This window comes from Protopterus annectens, chromosome 10.part0 (genome assembly GCF_019279795.1).
Source record: "Protopterus annectens isolate FY-2018-M chromosome 10.part0, PAN1.0, whole genome shotgun sequence".
In the NCBI taxonomy this organism is placed as follows: Eukaryota; Metazoa; Chordata; order Ceratodontiformes; family Protopteridae; genus Protopterus; species Protopterus annectens.
This window is the reverse complement of record NC_056744.1, coordinates 226,005,751-226,024,613: the sequence shown is the minus strand read 5'-3', so window position 1 is coordinate 226,024,613 and position 18,863 is coordinate 226,005,751.

Below are 18,863 nucleotides of genomic sequence, written 5' to 3'. Positions count from 1 at the left end.
ATGCTCCACCTCAAAAAGTCAAAATCCATAAGAACCACGAGAGCCAAAGATTTAAACCTCAGTACAAACATGAATAGAACGTGCTGGAGAGACAGATTCATAACTCAGAGGCTTCCCATACTCTGGAACAAAATCCCAGTCCATGTTAGGCAGAGCCCCTCACTGACTCTCTTCAAGAGAAATCTTGACGAGTGGATGGGAGATCGTAGGTTTACCCTGGGGGTCATCCCTGTATCGCTACTTAACAGAGGCACAGTAAACTAATTTTAATAAGTAAGGGGGTCTTCAATGTGTCACTACTAGACAAAGGCACAGTACTCTAAATTTATTCTATACACCTTAGTACCACTACATGGGGTGGCGAAAGCAACATCTCTAGGGCTAGGCTTGCAAATGCCTCAGGGCAGATAGCCTAGTACTAAACTATGAAACTATATATATATATATATATATATATATATATATATGTTGTTGTTGTTGTGTCTTTTGGCTTTTCCCGGTTAGGGGTCGCCACAACGGAACTTCGGTCCGCTAATGATTTGCAGTTGATTTTTACGTACCGGCTTGCCAGGCCTGACGCACAACCTTCAACAAAGGTACGCCCATTCACGCACGTCTCCACGTCGAAGACACTCTAGCTGAGAATCGAACCGGACAGCGTCTTACTGTGAGGTGACAATATATATATATATATATATATATATATATATATATACATATATATATATATATATATATATATATATATATATATATATAAAAGACTATAGTTCTTCTGATTGAATCACAACAACTGAACAAATTTGACTGAAAACTCAATTCACATAATCACATTTATTAAAAAACTTTATTACACCAAACAAACCTTAAAAACTTGCTTTGCCCCTAACATCACCCCTCCTTAAATATAGTAAATCCGCAGCTGTGCAGCAGTTGAGAAAAAAAAATGCAGTGTCCAGACAGGTAAGTGGCGCTGTTTACAACGTACAGAAATTGATTAATTTTGGAATAGTCTTCACCTCTGTTCTTGCCATTTTACATATTTTAAGGAGATGCACATTTTGTTCATCACATCGCATTTCATTGCTTCTGCTTCATTTGTTACAGCTGACCTTTAACAGCAAACAAATGTTACATGTAATTAGTATGCTGATGCACAAATGCATTTCACAGAAAACTTCATTAGAGCAGACATACCTTAAAAATGTTTTTACAGTGGACATCTCCATGTGTGTGTGTGTATGGGGGGATTGCCACTACTCTCCCCTTTCTTTAATATTCAAAATTCATAGTCACACAACAGTTGAATAAAAGAGAAAAAAACACAGTGAAACATATATGCTTCATATTCTTGCAGTGTATTGTTAAACTGTGGGATTAAACATCTAACAATATTCTATGCTGCTGCTTTGAACATATGCTCAATGTCTTGCACCATGGCTTTTGGCAGACTTCTGGATGCAACATGAAATGAAACATTATATTCTATAGGTAACTTCCTGCTGCAAGTACTGGCAAGTTATATTAACATGACAGGCCAGAATACTAATTACATGTAACATTTGTTTGCTGTTAAAGATCAGCTGTAACAAATGAAGCAGAAGCAGTGAAATGCGATGTGATGAACAAAATGTGCATCTCCTTAAAATATGTAAAATGGCAAGAACAGAGGTGAAGACTATTCCAAAATTAATCCATTTCTGTATGTTGTAAACAGCACCACTTACCTGTCTGGACATGAATTAAGCAAGATCACTGGTTTGTATAATCCCTATATCTATCCTACTAATAGTGTCCCACAGCAAAAATGACTGCTTTGACCATTTTTACTGTAGTAAGTTTAACCATCTGGAGCCTGTTATGTTATTTTTATACTATTTTGGATTATTGTTATTATGTTTTTTGATGGAGGTCATTGTTGAAAAAAGCCTCTATGTTCCAGTCCATCTATATACAGTGATAGATTAGATAGGTTCATAGGTTTACAGGCTGGTACTAGGCTATCGGCCCTAGGGCCTATACAAGCCTAGCCATAACAATTCCCTGGCTATTTTTTTCCCACACTATTTACTTCCCTGGACCCCTGTCTAGCAGGGCGAATGACGTGAACCCCGGGGTTAATCTCCTTTCTCCCATCCAATCATCAAGGTTCCTTTTGAAGAGGGCCAAAGAGGCACTCTGCTTGACATGTATGGGCAGTCTATTCCAGAGTCTGGGGAGTCTCTGGGTCAGGAACCTATCCCTCCAGCATGTTTTGTTATAGATAGATGGATAGATAGATAGATAGATAGATAGATAGATAGATAGATAGATAGATAGATAGATAGATAGATAGACAGACAGACAGACAGACAGATAGATAGATAGATAGATAGATAGATAGATAGATAGATAGATAGATAGATAGATAGATAGATAGATAGATATTTTTTTCTGTTAAGGCAGCATTAGTCATTTCTCTGTGAAAGCCTAGTTACTGCAGCTTTTCTACTGCTCTACAGTTAATTGGGTTAAAGCACAGTAAACATACAACGGGTGAGTCTGTCACACTAACTTAGTGTTATGCTCTGCTGTTTACTTTTTTAATGACAAAAAACAAACAACGCACTCCTTAATCTGAATGAGTTACAAATATACTGGCACCAGAGTGCAAGGCAAGAAGTCTGAAACAAGTATGTCAAGTTTGTGTGTTGTGCTGTAAAGGTGGGAGGAGAAGGAATGCCTTTCTTGCTAGTATGTCTAACACATTCCCCTGAAAGAACTAACATTTCACATTTATTTAAGCATGAGCAGGCTAAGACAAAAGACCACTGCAGATAAGCAGCCTGTAAGTACACACCCTCACTGAAACACAAGGGATATTTCATAAGCAGTCCAGGTTATTAATTAGTAATCTTGGTTAACTTTACTACTACCTGTAGACAGGACTTGCAGCAGAGCTGGATTTCTTTTCTTTTTTTTAGTCATAAATCCGTTTATGTTTTAAAACATAACTGATGCTGAACATATGCACCATAATGGTGTATAAACTAATAACCTAGCTGTCTATTAATATTTATTTAACAGTTGTTAAATAAGACATTGCTATGACAACCACATCAATATCCAATAGGAAAGCAGTAATATCATAAACTTCAAAGAGAACTTTTTTTATTAATGCTGTGACAGTAGTCCAGCTGAAGTAAAAATATGACAGCTTAAGCCATCCTTTGTACAAGACTATACAAACAAGTGTGTTTAAAAGTTGGGCCTTTCAGTCAGACACAGTGCACTCTCAATAATGCTGCTAGAACAAAGATGTACATGCACAGATGAATGCCACAGACCATGCAAGGTCTACCCATATATTTTCTTTTCTGTTTCTATAGGCACTGTATGACGTCAGCTAGGTCCTCCAATTCCCCTCACTCCCGTTGTAGTCTTCCATATAACCAAGACCAACTTCCCTGCAAACACCTGAATAACTACCAATAAGCAGCATAAGCAATTTGACATCTAGGGACTACAGGATAATCAGGTGAAGTGTGCATAAGATAATACATGAAGAGAAACTAAAATAAAAAAGCTAAAGTATAACGTAACTCTTGTACAGCTGAGGTAAAAAAAAATGAAGTTGAAACCCCTATCTGCTGCCCAAACAGAAAATTGTGTCTGCTTCTCTATTATTTTACAGCAGATGGTCTCCATGCTGGCAAAATAATAGAGGATACTCTGCCCAAAAAATATTGCCAATTAGCTACCTTTGCATTTGGAAGCCTAATCCATCAACTTCAGGGCATGCTGGTATATGTGAGACTGGCTGGAGGTGTGTGAAACAGCAGCATTTTGGAAGATCAGTTTAGTGGGGTTTGGAAAGTGAGGACTGAAGAAGAGAGAAGCACATTTGTCTGAGCCAAAATACAGACATGAAAATGGTAGAATTGTGGGTGCATGCATGCCATCTGAATGAATCTCATCATTATAGAAAAGAGAAAAAAGAACAAAGGAGATATTTTGACCATAAATGATCTAAGGTATACTTTATCTGACTTTCAGGAGAAATTAATAGGGAAAAGGAATTTGATTTGAATTCAGCAACCACTACTTCTATGGCATAAGGAGCCAGCAGCTTTGACCTGTCAATTTACAAATTTGCCTCCTCATGAACGTACACCACTAATGTATGACGTTCTGATTGGGTTGTTCTCTCCCACATCTCCATGGTGGCACAATATAATGGGTATGATTGTACCTTCCCTTACTCTACTTTTGTGCCAGCCTAAGTCATTCTTGGTTTATTGGACTAAAATAACTTGTTTGGGTAGCCAGTCCTGAAAGACTATGAATTCCAGATGGAGTGCTCACATTTCCAAGTGGGACTCCTGTTATACACGTTCTGCACAGTTATACATATGGCTAATAAGCTATGTTTGAGTAATTAACTATGTAAGTACTGTACAATATATGTTTAACTGTGATACAGTGATTGCTGGCTAGAATGCTAACAGTAACAAATAAATATTTTAAATCCTACTGTTTAAGCACCCTATTTCAAACAGAAACATCTTATCATAGGCTAAAAGTCACAAAAAAAGTAAAAATACAAGTGTGGTACTGTGTATGTTACAGCCTCTAGATAAACTCCTTTATGTAACTGTTAGTCTCTTAATTTAATCCAATGACAGTAAGATAGTAATTCTCCCAATATAACATCTTACATAGTACTGTCTGCTGCTATTTTTCTCTGTTAGTAATACTGGCACAGCAAATGTTTTTGCTTATGTATGTTGTTTAAACTGTATTTAATTGCTTTATTATGCCATTCTACCTCATGATGCAGCTCCAGTGAGTGTTTTTCTTACTAGCATATTACTCAGAGTGTGAGGCCCTGCTCTGTTTCCCTACCTTACCCCCAATTCCCACCCACCCCCAGTGCAACTGCATTTAAACCAAACTCCATTCACACCTCATCCACATCCAGTCTGTGCATACAACCTCATAACAACTCCACACATACACACACACACACACACACACACACACACACACACACACACACACACACACACACACACACACACTTTTACTGGCAGTCAGCCTCCCATCTTCTTACTTTTTCAGATCTTTGTCAACACAAGCAAAAAAAATCTTACTCAACTAAACTATCGCTCAGTATTTTCTCTAACCCATAACTCACAACCCTGTAACCTCTTTCACACACATTAAAATTTATCCCCCTAATTCTTTCATAATCATAACACTACCTCTTTATAACCACACATTCTATAACCTATAAATCATCTGTCCTTCTGTACCCTACTACATATGTACACTACTTATTTCTCCATCACACAAACAAAAAAATGCACAGCCAACAACATTTAGACACCTTCACATGTCAAAGATCCACATCTCACACACAGACTCTGATAAACCCTACACACCATATACTACACAAACATATACCTGCACCTAATCTCACTGCTACTCCTCAACACACTCACACATGACTATCAAACTTACATCCCTCCTAAAAGCTAACCGACCCTCCCTCCCATGCGCTATTCATATCACCGCACTCTCTCTTCATTTCAAAAGAAATATCTACTCCAAATACCTGCAACTTCCTTAGCTATTAGTATGCAAAAAATAACAAGAAAATAATACACCTCCTCCTTAAAAAAAAACAAATCCAAATCTAAATAATATTTCCATCTCTATCACTCAGCTAGTCATCTGAAACTCAGTGGTGATACCCATCCAAACCCAGTCCCTGATACTACTTCACATATAGGTTCGTAGGTGTTTACTAGGCTAATGACCACTAGGGCCTTTCTAAGTCTAGCCATGCATCCCAAATCTCTAAAAAGTTCTGGTACCCTTGATAAGCATAAGCAGGAGCATGGAAGATGAAACATTTAGAAGCAGGACCCTGGGAGATGAAACTTTTACAGGTTGCCTGTGTCCATTAGAGACATAGGTACCAAACCAGGGATGAATTTACTGTTCCCCATCCAATTGTTCAAGTTACATTTGAATTGGGTTAGGAAGGAACTCTGCTTCACATGGCTAGGGAGCATGTTCCAGAGACAGGGTTGTCTCTGGGATACATACCTGTCTCTCCAATAGGTCCTATTTATATCACAGGCAAACTGTAAGTCTTTAGAAAGGATGCTATTTGTTTTGTGAATATGCAGGAGATCCATCAGAGTGGGTGTCTGACAATGCCCTGTATGCCAGGCATAGATCTCCCCTCAACAGCCTGTAGGAGACAGAATACAGGCATAAAGTTTTGAGGTGGTCTGCATAGGGCATGTTACTTACACCCTGTATTCTTTTGGTGAGGACCCTCTGTGGCTGTTCCAATTGTTAGATATGCCTGATTAGGTACATACAAAAGGGGGCATTACATTCAATGATAGGTCTGATGAATGCCGAATATAGTGGAACAATGACTTATTTGGACCTAGATGCCATACCTCTGTTTATAAGTTCCATGACATAGAATGATTTCCTCACTGCTGTTGACATGCGATGGTCAAAGGATAGATTACTGTCTATGTGTGTCCATACGTCCCTGACTATTGGGTCAACTCTAAGGGATGTGTTGTCAATATGATAGTTACCAGGGATGGATGACTTATTGAAGGATTCTATTATGCACTTCTTGGCATTTAGTTTTAGTCCATGGCTCTGACACCAGTTGTTTATCTGTGTCACCCCTTCCTGGAGAACATTTGTTATCAGTGTGGGATTCAATGGCAGCTCCTAATTTGTGATCATCTGCAAAATTAGTCAGACAGAGACCATTGAAATTGGCCTTGACTTCAGAGAAGTAAATTCCAAAAAGGAGTGGCCCAAGGACCAATCCAGGACCAATCCCCGAGGGGCTCCATGTGTGACTTGTCTCTTTGGTGGACTCCCCAATTCTAACTTCTTGTGTTCTGTCTGTAAGCCAGTTGGCTATCCACTGCATGTACCTAACCTCTTCAGATTATCAACAATGCCAGAGTGTGGTATTGTGTCAAATGCCTTGGCCAGGTCTAGGTAGGCAATGCGAACCATGTTGCCCTCATCCAGTGCTTTGCTAACCTTCTTGAAGAAGTCCACCAGGTTCAGTAGGCATGACCTGCCCTTGATGAAATCAAATTGGGCTTTCTCCAGTGTCTGGAGGTTTACTATGTCATTACTGATCATTTCAATGACAATTCTTTAAATGGCTTTGCATGTAAGACTAGTTAGACTTATGGGTCTATAGTTTCCAGGATCTGTAGATGACTCCCCTTTGTGCAGATGGACATCTGCTGCTGTTCTCCATTCATGAGGCATAAAGTCTGTTTGGAGGCTACAGTCAAATAGCAATTCCAGAGGGCCTAATAGGTCATGTTTCATGCTAATTAGAACACATCCTGGGATACTGGCTTGTCCCATTGATGAAGTGTTCTTGGCCTTAGAGAGAGCATTAAGGACCTGTTTCCTAGTAATAGCAGGGGGAGTTATATTTGATGGCATTTCCTGAAGGAAGGTTGAAGGGGAGACAGAGAGGTAAAGCTGGAGCTGAATTTGTTGGCTATTAAGTTTGCTACATCTGGACATAGCTAAAGAATGCCTTGTGGTTGTCCTTGGCCTGGGAGGTCAAATTTATCCCAAATGTGACTTTGATAGACTTTATTTGCCCTCTGAGTTGTGTGTTTAGTATGATGAGAGTCCTTTTACCCTGCTGGGTACTGCACCTCCTAAATTTTGCAATGATCTTCTTTCTTCTATTATACAGCCTATTGATTTTTTGATTCCACCGGGGTGGCTTGTTTTTTACGGGAGTTCTGTACCTCCTCTTGGTTGGTACAGCTGCCTGTATGCAGCTATTAACATGCTTGTAGAGGGTTTCTGTGAACAGTTCTGCATAAGCAGAAATGTTCTTATGGTTTATGGGGGCTTGAAATTTTGCAAGGTTATCACTTAATAGCAGGAAGTTATCCTTAGAGTATTTCCTGAACATTCTAGGGTAAGCTAGGGGTCCATGTTTTATTTTTACGTCAAAGGAGACCATTTTGTGGTCTGACCTTACCAGGGAAGACATTATACTAGGGGGTGTACAGCACTCTCCCATATTAGTGAGGACCATATCCAGTATGGTTGCATCCCTGCTTGGTGTGTTGACAATCTGGTCCAGGGAGTCTCTCTGCCTGTACATTTGGTGTCATATAGGATTCCCAATTAACACTGGGGTAATTAAAGTCGCCCATGAATATGGTATTGGGTTGGATAGTCAGTGTTTCCAATAAGTTTAAATACATGGTATGGATTTCCTGGGTCATAGAGGGTGACCTATAGCATGCAAGGAAGTGGTATTGGATTTTGCTTATAGTGATTTGAGCATGGAGCAGCTCTAGTGCATTTCCCAGTTTGGCAAGCCTTGAAGTATATTAATTTTTGACATAAATCAAGACACCTTCACCTTTAGCCCCTGCCTGTGTAGTATTTATTTATTTATTTATTTATTTATTTACATTTGTTAACCAGGTAGCGTCCGATTGGGTTGGAAACCAGTTTTCAGAGGAGACCTGGGGAGAAAAGCTCCAGTACACTTACACATTGTAAAAAGTACAGTACACTTACACATTGTAAAAAGTACAATCAGTTATGCATTATTTTAACAAGGATACAATTAGCAAATATTTACATGGAATACAAAGAATTAGCTAGAAATTATGCAATGTGTACAATTAAACAAGGTTACATATTAAAAAATACAGAGGTACATGACTTCCACAAGAAAATCTCACAGTTGAATTAGCAGTTCATTTGGAAAAAGCGGTACGGTTATAAGTATCTGCAGCAATTTATTTATAAGTAGACATTTGTATTAAGGGGTAGGAAACTAGCCAGGAGCAATACAGGGCCAGAGCCAGTTACTACTGAGATACCTTTTAGGCTTGTTTTTGAAAGAAGACAAGGTGGAATTATTTTGGATGTGTGGAGGAAGATTATTCCAGGTTTTGGCTATTTTATAGGAGTAGAGAGAGTTGCCATAACTGTTGTGAGACCAGGTTACTTTTAATATTAGTTTGCTGGATGACCTTAGGCGCCTAATGTTAATGTTAGGTTGGACTAGGCTTGATAGTGCAGGGCAGTCAGTGGGGTTATAAATGACTTTATGGGTAACTGAAAGTTGGTTTAGTGCTAACAGGTTGGGAAGTTCCAGTCAGCTGAGTTGTTGAAGTACTGAGCAGTGGTGGGTTTTATGAGGTTTATTGGTTACAAACATAGCAATTTTATTGTAACAAGATTCAAGATTGTTAAGGTCGGCTTTGTGTAAGCTGGTGAAGATCTGTGAGCAGTAGAGAAAGGTAGATAGCAGGTGAGACCTTGGAGTGGCAAGTCTAGCTTGGTGTGTAAGGAAAAGTTTGACCCTATAGAGAGTCCCAAGTTTTGAGTGGACTTTTTTGATTGTTAGTGAGATGTGTTTATCAAATTTTAATCTATCATCTATAGTAACTCCAAGCAGCTTGGTCTGATTTGTGGGTTCAACTGTTGTATCATTCGAGGAGTGTATAGAGAGAGCTACCGAGCTGGGTTTGGATGTATTGTTAGACAAAATCATTAGCTTGGTCTTATTAGGATTGAGAATGAGTCTATGACTGGTGAGGTAATTTTCAATGTCTTGCAAAACTGTTTGTATTTTTTGTTGAAGTTCTTGGGGGGAATGAGCTGAACAGATAAGAAAGGAATCGGCTGCATGTTGGATGATAGTGGCATGTTAGGTGGCAGTTTTTAGGTTATTGGTGAATATGACAAAGAGGAGGGGCCTAAGTATGAAACCTTGGAGTGCTCCTGTAGTGACAGTGGGAGGAGGTTGTTCTCCCATTTTGTAGCCTGTTGTCAGTTAGATAGATAAATATGGAACCATGTCGGGGATGAGCTATTAAGGTTATAAGTGGCAAGTTTGCTGAGTAGCAGCTGATGGGATACAGTGTCAAACGCTTTTGACATGTCAAGGAAAATAGCTGAGACTAGCTGTCCATTATTTATTAAGTGATGAACAGTGTCAGTAAAGGATATTAAAGCTGTGTTTGCACTATGTTTCCATCAGAAACCATGCTGCGAGGTGGATAGTAGGTTATTGGAACTGAGGTGACTCATGAGTTGATGGTGAATACATTTCTCTAGGATTTTAGCTAACGGAGAGAGGATGGCAATGGGATGGTAGTTTGCAATATCTCTAGAGGGTCCATCCTTGTGAAGGGGTATGATGTGGGAAATCTTCCAAAGGTTGGGTACATATTGCTCTGAGATAGAGCAATTTATTAGTATGGATATGAAGTACGCGATGATGGCTAGTTTTAGAAATTCGTTGGGTAGACGGTCAGCCACCAGACAGGATGGTTTTAGTTTATTTAGGAGTTTCCTAATGTAAGAAGATTGAATGGGTTTAATGGAGAAAGAGGTAGTGTTTTCAGTGGTTGGGGTGGGGACAGAAATAGGTGGGTTTTCTTCGCTATCTAAGAATGAGGTGATAGAACTGATGAACTGTGCATTGAACTGTGATGCTATGGGTGCTAAGGTATTAATACTGAGGGGAATAGGGGTGGAGGTTTTTCCAGGGTTGAAAAGTTGGCTGATATTTTGCCAGAACTTTTGTGGGTTGTGCTGGTATTTTTGTTGACATGTTAGGAAGTAGTTTTTTTTTATCATATATAACTTTTTTCTTAGCTTGATTTCTAAGTTGCTGATATAGGGTGTAATCCCTTTTGTCTTTGGTCATATGGTATAGTGACCAGGCTGTATCCCTTTGTTTCATTAGAGTCTTTGACTCATTAGATAGCCATGGTAGTTGTTTGGATTTGTGGCATATTTTCCTGGAGAGGGCCAGAAAATGGTTATTAAAGTATTCTACTGCATGATCTAGCTGTAGGTTTTTTAATGAGGACCAATCACAGTGTTGTAGAAGTATATTGAATGTATCAGGGGAAAATGTATTTTTGCTGCGGGTGTATTTGAAAGAGATATTGGTTTGAATTTGTATTCTGTTTAGAAATGTAGGGTCATGGTCACTTAGTGTGGCTGGTATGCAGCCAGATTGGTACCCCAGGTTTGCCTTATTGGTCAATATCCAGTCCAATAATGACTTTTTATTGGAGTGTTTGTCGGTGCAGGTGGGATCGTTTATTGCTTGGGTGAAGTTGTATAAGTTAATAAAGTTGGTAGGGGAGTAGGAGGAGCAAGGTTCCTATTAAAGCACCCCACTTTATGTTATGTTTTAAGTGGGTTTTTTGTTGGTTTTTTTTTGGAGCAGTGATTTTTTTTCCCTTGGAAAAAAATTGCTGTTCTAAGAGTTTGAGTTTGTACGCTTTCACTTACATGGGATCGATAAATCATCGTTCACTTTTCTAAGCGTTCAATGATTTAATATAGACCCGAAACAGAGAGAAGGATGACCAGGATAGGAGGCATTCTATACTTGAAAGGTTATTGCCAGGAGGGAGGTAGATGGCAATGATAATAATAGCTTTGTGGTGATTTAATTGGAAGTGTGTAATTAGAATTTCAGCAGTTGGAATGTCAGGAGGGGTACTATTTAGTTTGTCAAGTTTAAGAGAGTCGTTAAACATAATAGCTACACCCCCACCAAGTTTGTTTAGTCTATCCTGTCTTATAATGTTGTAACCATTTGTAGTAATTTCAGAGTCCCTGGTGTGGGGCTTTAACCAGGTTTCCCTTATGACCACAATGTCCGGTGAGTAGGTGGCCAAGGTAGCATGAAATTCAGGGATTTTATTTACAAAACTTCTGAGACTGAAATTGGTTAATAGAAGATCTGAGTTACTGGTGATAGGTAGCTATATGTGCTAGAATCAGTGAGGTGTTGGATTGAGAAGAAGGACAGGAGTCAGGAGGGGGCTGTCTGTTAGGAGGGATGTTATGGGTGTAGTAGTTTGTCTAAACATGGGAAGACATTAGAACCTTGCACTACCGGTGTGCTCTCCATCACTTTAAACTATGTCTCAGTGAATGCACAGATGTCAGCATTCTCTTAAGAGTGCTTCTAGGGAGTGGAGTTTTTTGCTTAGACTCCTAGCATTGAGTAGTAATACCTTTAGATGTTTTTGCTTTTGATTCACTATGTAGGAAGTACTTTCAGTTTGGCACTGCCTAAAAGAGGCATCATGGAAGAAGACAGTGTTTCAGCTAATCTTTGAAAGCCTAGAGGAGAGAGGTGCTGCCAAAGCAGCGTGGTCTGTTGACCATCTCCTTCCATGCTGACAAATATTGCACCCCCTTAGAATGGCACCAGAAACTAAGCCAATTATTATTAAATTCAGCCATCTTTTGTTCATATTGTGGCATTATTTTTATTTATTTTATTTTTATTTATTTTACATTTGTTGACCGGGAGTGTCCGACTGGGCACAAGCCCTTTTTCAGCGGAGACCCAGGGAGAAAAGCTCCAAGATGTACATATAAAGCATTACAATAGCAGCAGAGACATTTAATATTAGAATAACACAAGAAATATTTAGGAGGCTATGATCATATATACAGTAATTATCAAATTATACTAAAGTCATACAGGATGATTAACAATAAAAGCATGGGAAGCAAGTAGTAGAGGTTTGCTAATCTGGGGTTCTAGGGGAAGCATAATAGCGTAGGTTTAGGAGTATATTAGATAGACTAGGAAGTAAGTAGTTCATGATGTGTATTGGTTTATAAGTACAAAGTAGGTTGATTGCGGTCAGGGAGGGCGTAAACAGTAACAAGTCCAGTGTTTTTTAAAGTAGTCTTTGGTGGCTAGCTTAAAATGTTTGGGGTGTGTAAGGTTCCTTATACCTAGAGGAAGTTTGTTCCATGCAATGGAGGGGTGGGTGCTATACAGGTTGCAGCCAGTCTTAGATTTTGGTTTATGAACCTATAATAGGTCTTGGGTTGCACTTTGGAGATGTCTGGCAGGAAAGTAATGGGAAATGAGAGATGATAGAACTGGGCAGAAAGATGGTTGAGATAGAATGGAGTGTATAATTTGGAGCTGGGATTGAAGTAGCTGGTGAGGTAGTTCGAGCCAGTTCAGGTATGTTAGAGAGAGACAGTGGTGACATTTGTTGAGCTGCAAATCTGGCTGTCTTGTGATAGATCAATTTCTAGTTTGGTAAGTTGGGAGTTCAGATTTGTGAGTATTTGGGAACAGTATGTTAGGCAAGGTAGAAGGTAGGCATGAGTAAGAGTAAGCCTGGCTTCGACAGTGAGGAATTTGTTAGCCCTATACAGGGATCCTAGCTTCTGATGTTTTTTTCTGATGCAATTGTTAATGTGTAGATCAAATTTTTAGTTGTTCATCAATGGTGATTCCAAGTAGTTTTGTGCTAGAATCAACTTCTATTGGAGTATTGTTTAATGATGTTATAGAAAAGGAAGATTTGATGTGGTTAACAGATTTAGGAAGAAAGAGTAGCACTTTTGTTTTGTAGGGTTAAGGATAAGCTGGTTTTCTTAGAACCAAGTCTCAACTGAGTTAAATGATGTCTGGGTAGTTGATAGGAGTTTGGAGAGGGACTGAAGACAAGAGGAGTAATGTGAGTTGGTGAGGATATTAAAAAGTAGAGGTCCAAGAATGGATCCTTGGGGACACCAGTTTTTACTTGAAGGGGGGAAGATAGTGTAGAGTCCCAATTACCTGATTTCTGCCTATCAATGAGATAGCTAGAAAACCATGCTACTGTATCAGGAGAGAAATTAAGGTCTATGAGTTTGTTAAGCAGTAATGGGTGTGAGACAGTGTCAAAAGCCTTTGAAAGGTCAAGGAACAGGAAATATATGAGTTTGTGATCATCTCTGACTAGAGTAATAGTGTTGAGAAAGGATAATAGAGCTGTGGTGGAACTGTGCTTGGGACAGAAACCATGCTGAGTAGGGGTGAACAGTTTTTCTTGTAAGAGGTAATGCATCATCCCTGCAGAAGGTAAAATTCTTCTCAATGTTAGGCTCATGCTAGCATGAGACACATATTCCGAGAGCTCTATGATGTCTCTCTTCATATAGTCTAGGGAGGTACATCTCAGGTCATTTACACCCACATGGACTATGACTGAGTCATACTGGTACTTGTGATCCAATGACCTGAGTGCATGTGTAATATGGAGGATCCTAGCCCTGATAAGCAGCTGACCAAGACTTTCTTCTTACTCAGCCTAGTGAGAGGGACATCAGTGTGTCTCACAATGGAGTCTCCAAATACCAGAATGTCGGATTGTGTGGTGGCTTGCCTTATGGGCTTAGAAGTAGAGGCTCAAAAAACAAAACTGAGCACTGCAGTGAAGTGAAGCTAACAACAAGCAAAGACCAAAATAAAAAGTAAAAAGTGTACTTCACAACGTATGAAACTAAGGTGTTTTAGTCAGACAGCTTTGTTGTTTTAGAATAAATTTGTTTCATACGTTGTGAAGTACGCTTTTTACTTAGAAGTAGAGGCTCCATGAGATGTGTTGATGTGGATGTTGTTTTGAAAGAGTGCAGTCGGGGCTGTTGAGGGTATTTGTTATGTGCACCTCTTACAGGAGGTCTTTGGGGTTTAGGAAGGTTACATTTAAGTGCCTCAGCTTATGTGGGTCTATATGTCTGCTTTAAAGTGTGTGTGATGGGTGCAGCGGGTGTACTACTGACAACCTTATTGACATTAGCAGTACTTTTATGTGAGAGCTTTGCCTTCTGCTGCATTGTGTAAATACATCTCTCACATACCATATGAGTTTGTTTGAGAATTAACTGGCTGACAGTAAACACGAGGCAATTTCAACATTGCCTCAGGATGCCTGAATCCACCAAGCTGGTAACAGAGATAGTGGGAAAGTTCATATCCATGGCAACAGACCATTTTTTTATTGATTACACAGTTAGAGGGAGAATGCAAAGCAATGTCAGGAGTATCTGGTTTGGAAACTCTGGGGACAGTACTTGTCACTGCAAACTTGATGTCCTGTGTGCAGTTAGGTATTGGAGAAATTTTAATCATGCTTTTACAGGAAAAATGTCATTCAAGGTGTCTGTGTCTATACAGGGCACTGAGAAGAAACTAATAAGTAGACTCTGAAAATTTAAGGATGAAGTATTTAAGCAGATATTCTGAAGTTTGAAACAAATCAAGCAGTGCTTGTTGAAAATAGAGAATTAGCTTGTCAAGAATGAAGAAAAGAGGGAATCACTGAATGGCTACTTCCTGGCTACTACTAGTGCTGGTCTCACCACAGTTTCAAACTGCTGGGATGCAATGCTCCTTTGCTTCTTCTCTCACCAGAAACAAAACATTAGAACCAATCCCAAAATAATAAGCAGAGCAGACCACAGCCTGTTTGGTCATCCACAGTCAGCAGTCTCCAGGAAATAATGTCCACAGACTCCTCTCACCAGGAGAAAACAGAAGCACTAATCCCAGGATGACTACCCAGAGGCAGAATATGGTGGTCTTGCAGTAGATGTTGCAGATGGAAAAAAATGGGTTAATATCCTAAGCACTGCAGTGTGCACTAAGCCATTATATATGAAAAAGGGAGTTACTTAAGCTTTTAGTGGAGAGCCACTAATTTTAAAACAGTAAGATAGATTGGAACAGGGTGGGCACTTTGCATTCTGGTTCTATGGAATATAATGAGATAGCCAATAAATTTAAATAGTTAAAGGGGAGTTTTTTCATAAAATGATAATTTTGTGCTTGCTCACAACAGCTAATGAAAAAGGAGAGGCAAGGAGATATGTGATCAATTTAACATAAGGGGCAGGCAGCTAGAAAGACAGTTGAGTTTAAAAAAAAACAACAGCACAAGAGACACAGCTGTGGTCTCTTTCCTAGTTTTGATATGCAGTTTAAAGCAGAATACAAGTAAAACACAGTGTAAAGAAAACAAATCACAATATTCAAAATAGAAGAAGGCAATAAAGTAATACAAAATACAATAAAGCAAAAGCAAACTAACCTTTCCCTCACAGCAAGTTGTGACAGAGTCTGGATGAACTTTTCCAGTCAAATGAATTACAGGCTACTGCTTTATTGAGGTCATCAGTAGATAATGTCATAATTTATACAACTCCACATACACATGCAAGTTGACCGCTGAGAGATTAGAACACCCTACCTGTGCAATCTACAGAACAGAGTACTTTATGCAAGCACCACCACAGAAGTCCTCTCCTTATGCTCCCTAAGCCGAGCACGTCTAGCTAGAAACAAATATGACACAATACTACTTAAAATTAACCTCAGAAGTATTTGCAAGAAACTCCAAGAACATTTCTCTCAAGTCCAAACTTGATGTATGCTACATTAAAATAGTCACATTCGCTGCATATTCACTTCATAAAAGCCATTACTGTACAGTCTGAATGGGCTAAATTAGCTATAACTCCAATGTCAGTAACTTACTCTCAACTCACTACTGTCCACAACCTTATCTACACACTGTTGTTTATTTTCAAACCAGACAGTTGCCCCTCTCTAAAAACATATTACAATACTACAGTAAAAGAATATCTCCTGGCTGTAAGTAACTCAAAAAAAACTCTGCCAGAAACTCAGTCTATTTTTACTGTGCTACAAAACTGTGGAAATCCTTTCCACCACAGTTAAAACTTGCAGAAAATAGCAAATATTTTGTTAAACAGCACCTGCAACACACCTGGCACTGTTCATGCTCTACACCTGGTTAATTTCCTGTCAAGAAAAACACTTCAAGCTGCCATACTTCTATCAAAACCATAGCTCCTCTTTACTGACTTTTCCATAAGGTGTGCATTTAATTTTCCTTTATCTCCTACTGCAAACATTTGATTTCATATCATTAACTATCTACTCCTAGTTATTTTTTCTTCCTCTTTATACCACTACTTACTAATACAATCCAAAAATATAAACCAGTCCCTGGGATTCATTAACGCCTACACTAAGTTGTACACTGTCCTGAGTGAACAGACAACACAAACAGCTTACACCTTCCTCTTCCTAATTTGAGTTTTCCTACTGATTCTCTTGCAGCTTTAACTCATTACCTCCAGTACAGCTGTTTTGAGTATGTACCTTTAACTCCCAGTGGGTGTGGCTTCAGCCTTTAAATAAATGAAGTTATCACCTTACAGTTCTAACCAATACTAATTGACAGAGGTCATACATCAATACAATTGTGTTTGCCATCATGTATGTTTCAAGATAAAACATTATAATACCTGGTATGTAGCATGGTTTTGGAATTATTAATGCAAATATGGAAATAGAATATTTGATGTCTAGAGGCGCAGTAGGAGGTAACTGCAGAAACTTCTGGAGACGTCACTCGGCTGTAATGATACTGAGAGAGATTCATAAAGGTTACCAAAAAGTGTAGATACATATACACGTAGTATAATCTTTCTGAGTGACTAGAAAGCACAAAATATGTATTAGGGATGTTCTTAAATACAGATCATGTATACTTCGTGTACACTTTTTGTAGACATTATTGAATCTGACCACTGTCTTTTCCATTGTTCTTTTGTCCTTTTATCTACTGCAGCCTTATGTAAATGCACAGGCTTTCTCTTATTTTTTATTTATTTTTTTATTATTTTCTACAGTTGCAAATTTAAATGTATGTATAACCAAGATTAAATATTATGTACAATGAAAAGATGAAAAAATACTGTATATTGTCTATATCTGTGAAGACGGAGTTTCTATCTTTGGGCTGCTGCTGAAAAGGGTATTTATCCCAATCAGACTTTTCCAGTCAACAAAGACAAATAAATAAATTTATCCAAGTTCCTGAACTGTCTTTCTATTGAAATGCCACTTGTTGTTGTGGATATGCATCCAAGTAGAACCACAAACAGCATTGGGTTCTCTGTATTCTGTTTAAACAGCACAGTGAAGGAAAAGCCACAACACCTGCAGCCATCAGCATCTGTCCTGCTTGCTTATATCTCTCAGTATCTTAAATCAGCATCAAGCTGTAGGGAGCCCTTGAAAAAAAAGTCCCAAAAGGCTGCATTTGTCCGCAGTGATATAGGTCAGAAGGAGTCAGGAGCACTGGCAAGGACTATACTGGATCCTGTTGCTCTCTGCTCACCATTAGCTTAATGAGGCTCACAGCAGAAGAAGCCTGAGCCTTAACTTTTTTTCTTCTAAGAAGACACCAGGAAACTTTTGTGCAGCATGCTGCAAACCACCTACCACATCTCTATGGTAATACAGCAGGTGTGTAAAGTAATTCAGGGCCCACAAGACTGAGAAGATAGATGTGAATGGGTCCCCTTCAGAATTTCGAAGCTTAAAACTGCAAAATTCATATGATCGAAGACCACATGATCGAAGTTTTAAAACTTCAAAATTCTGAACGGAGATCGGCATACAGCGTGGAATGGAAGATTTCCCTTTTCCTCGCTGTAGTGCGATCTTGGAGTTGGTATATTTAAGTAGCGGGGGTGTGGGTGGTGCAGGGAGGCTTGTCCCCATGCAAAAACACGTTTTGTGTTTTGTTGAATGCTTTTTTGGGGGGAGGTTCAGAATTTCAAGATTCCAAGATCTCGAGGTTCTGAGTTCGATATTTTGAACCTCGGGATTTTGGTATCTCGAAATTCTGAAGTTAACCCACATGAATACATGTTTTCCAAATGTGCCCATTGCCTGGGACTCCATTTATGGCAAATGGAGCCCCTACGTTGTGATTCCATTGAGAATGGTGCATCTAGTAGATTAAGCTCCATTCCCTTAGTGAGTGAACAATCCATTTTTTTTTTTTGCACACGAGAGAACTAATTCTAATATGCTTGGGTTTTCCTGTGCTGATTTTGTGTAATCCTGCAGGGATGTCCACAAAGAGTAAAACACCCAGGAAGACCAGACAGAAAAGCAACAAAGTCTTCTG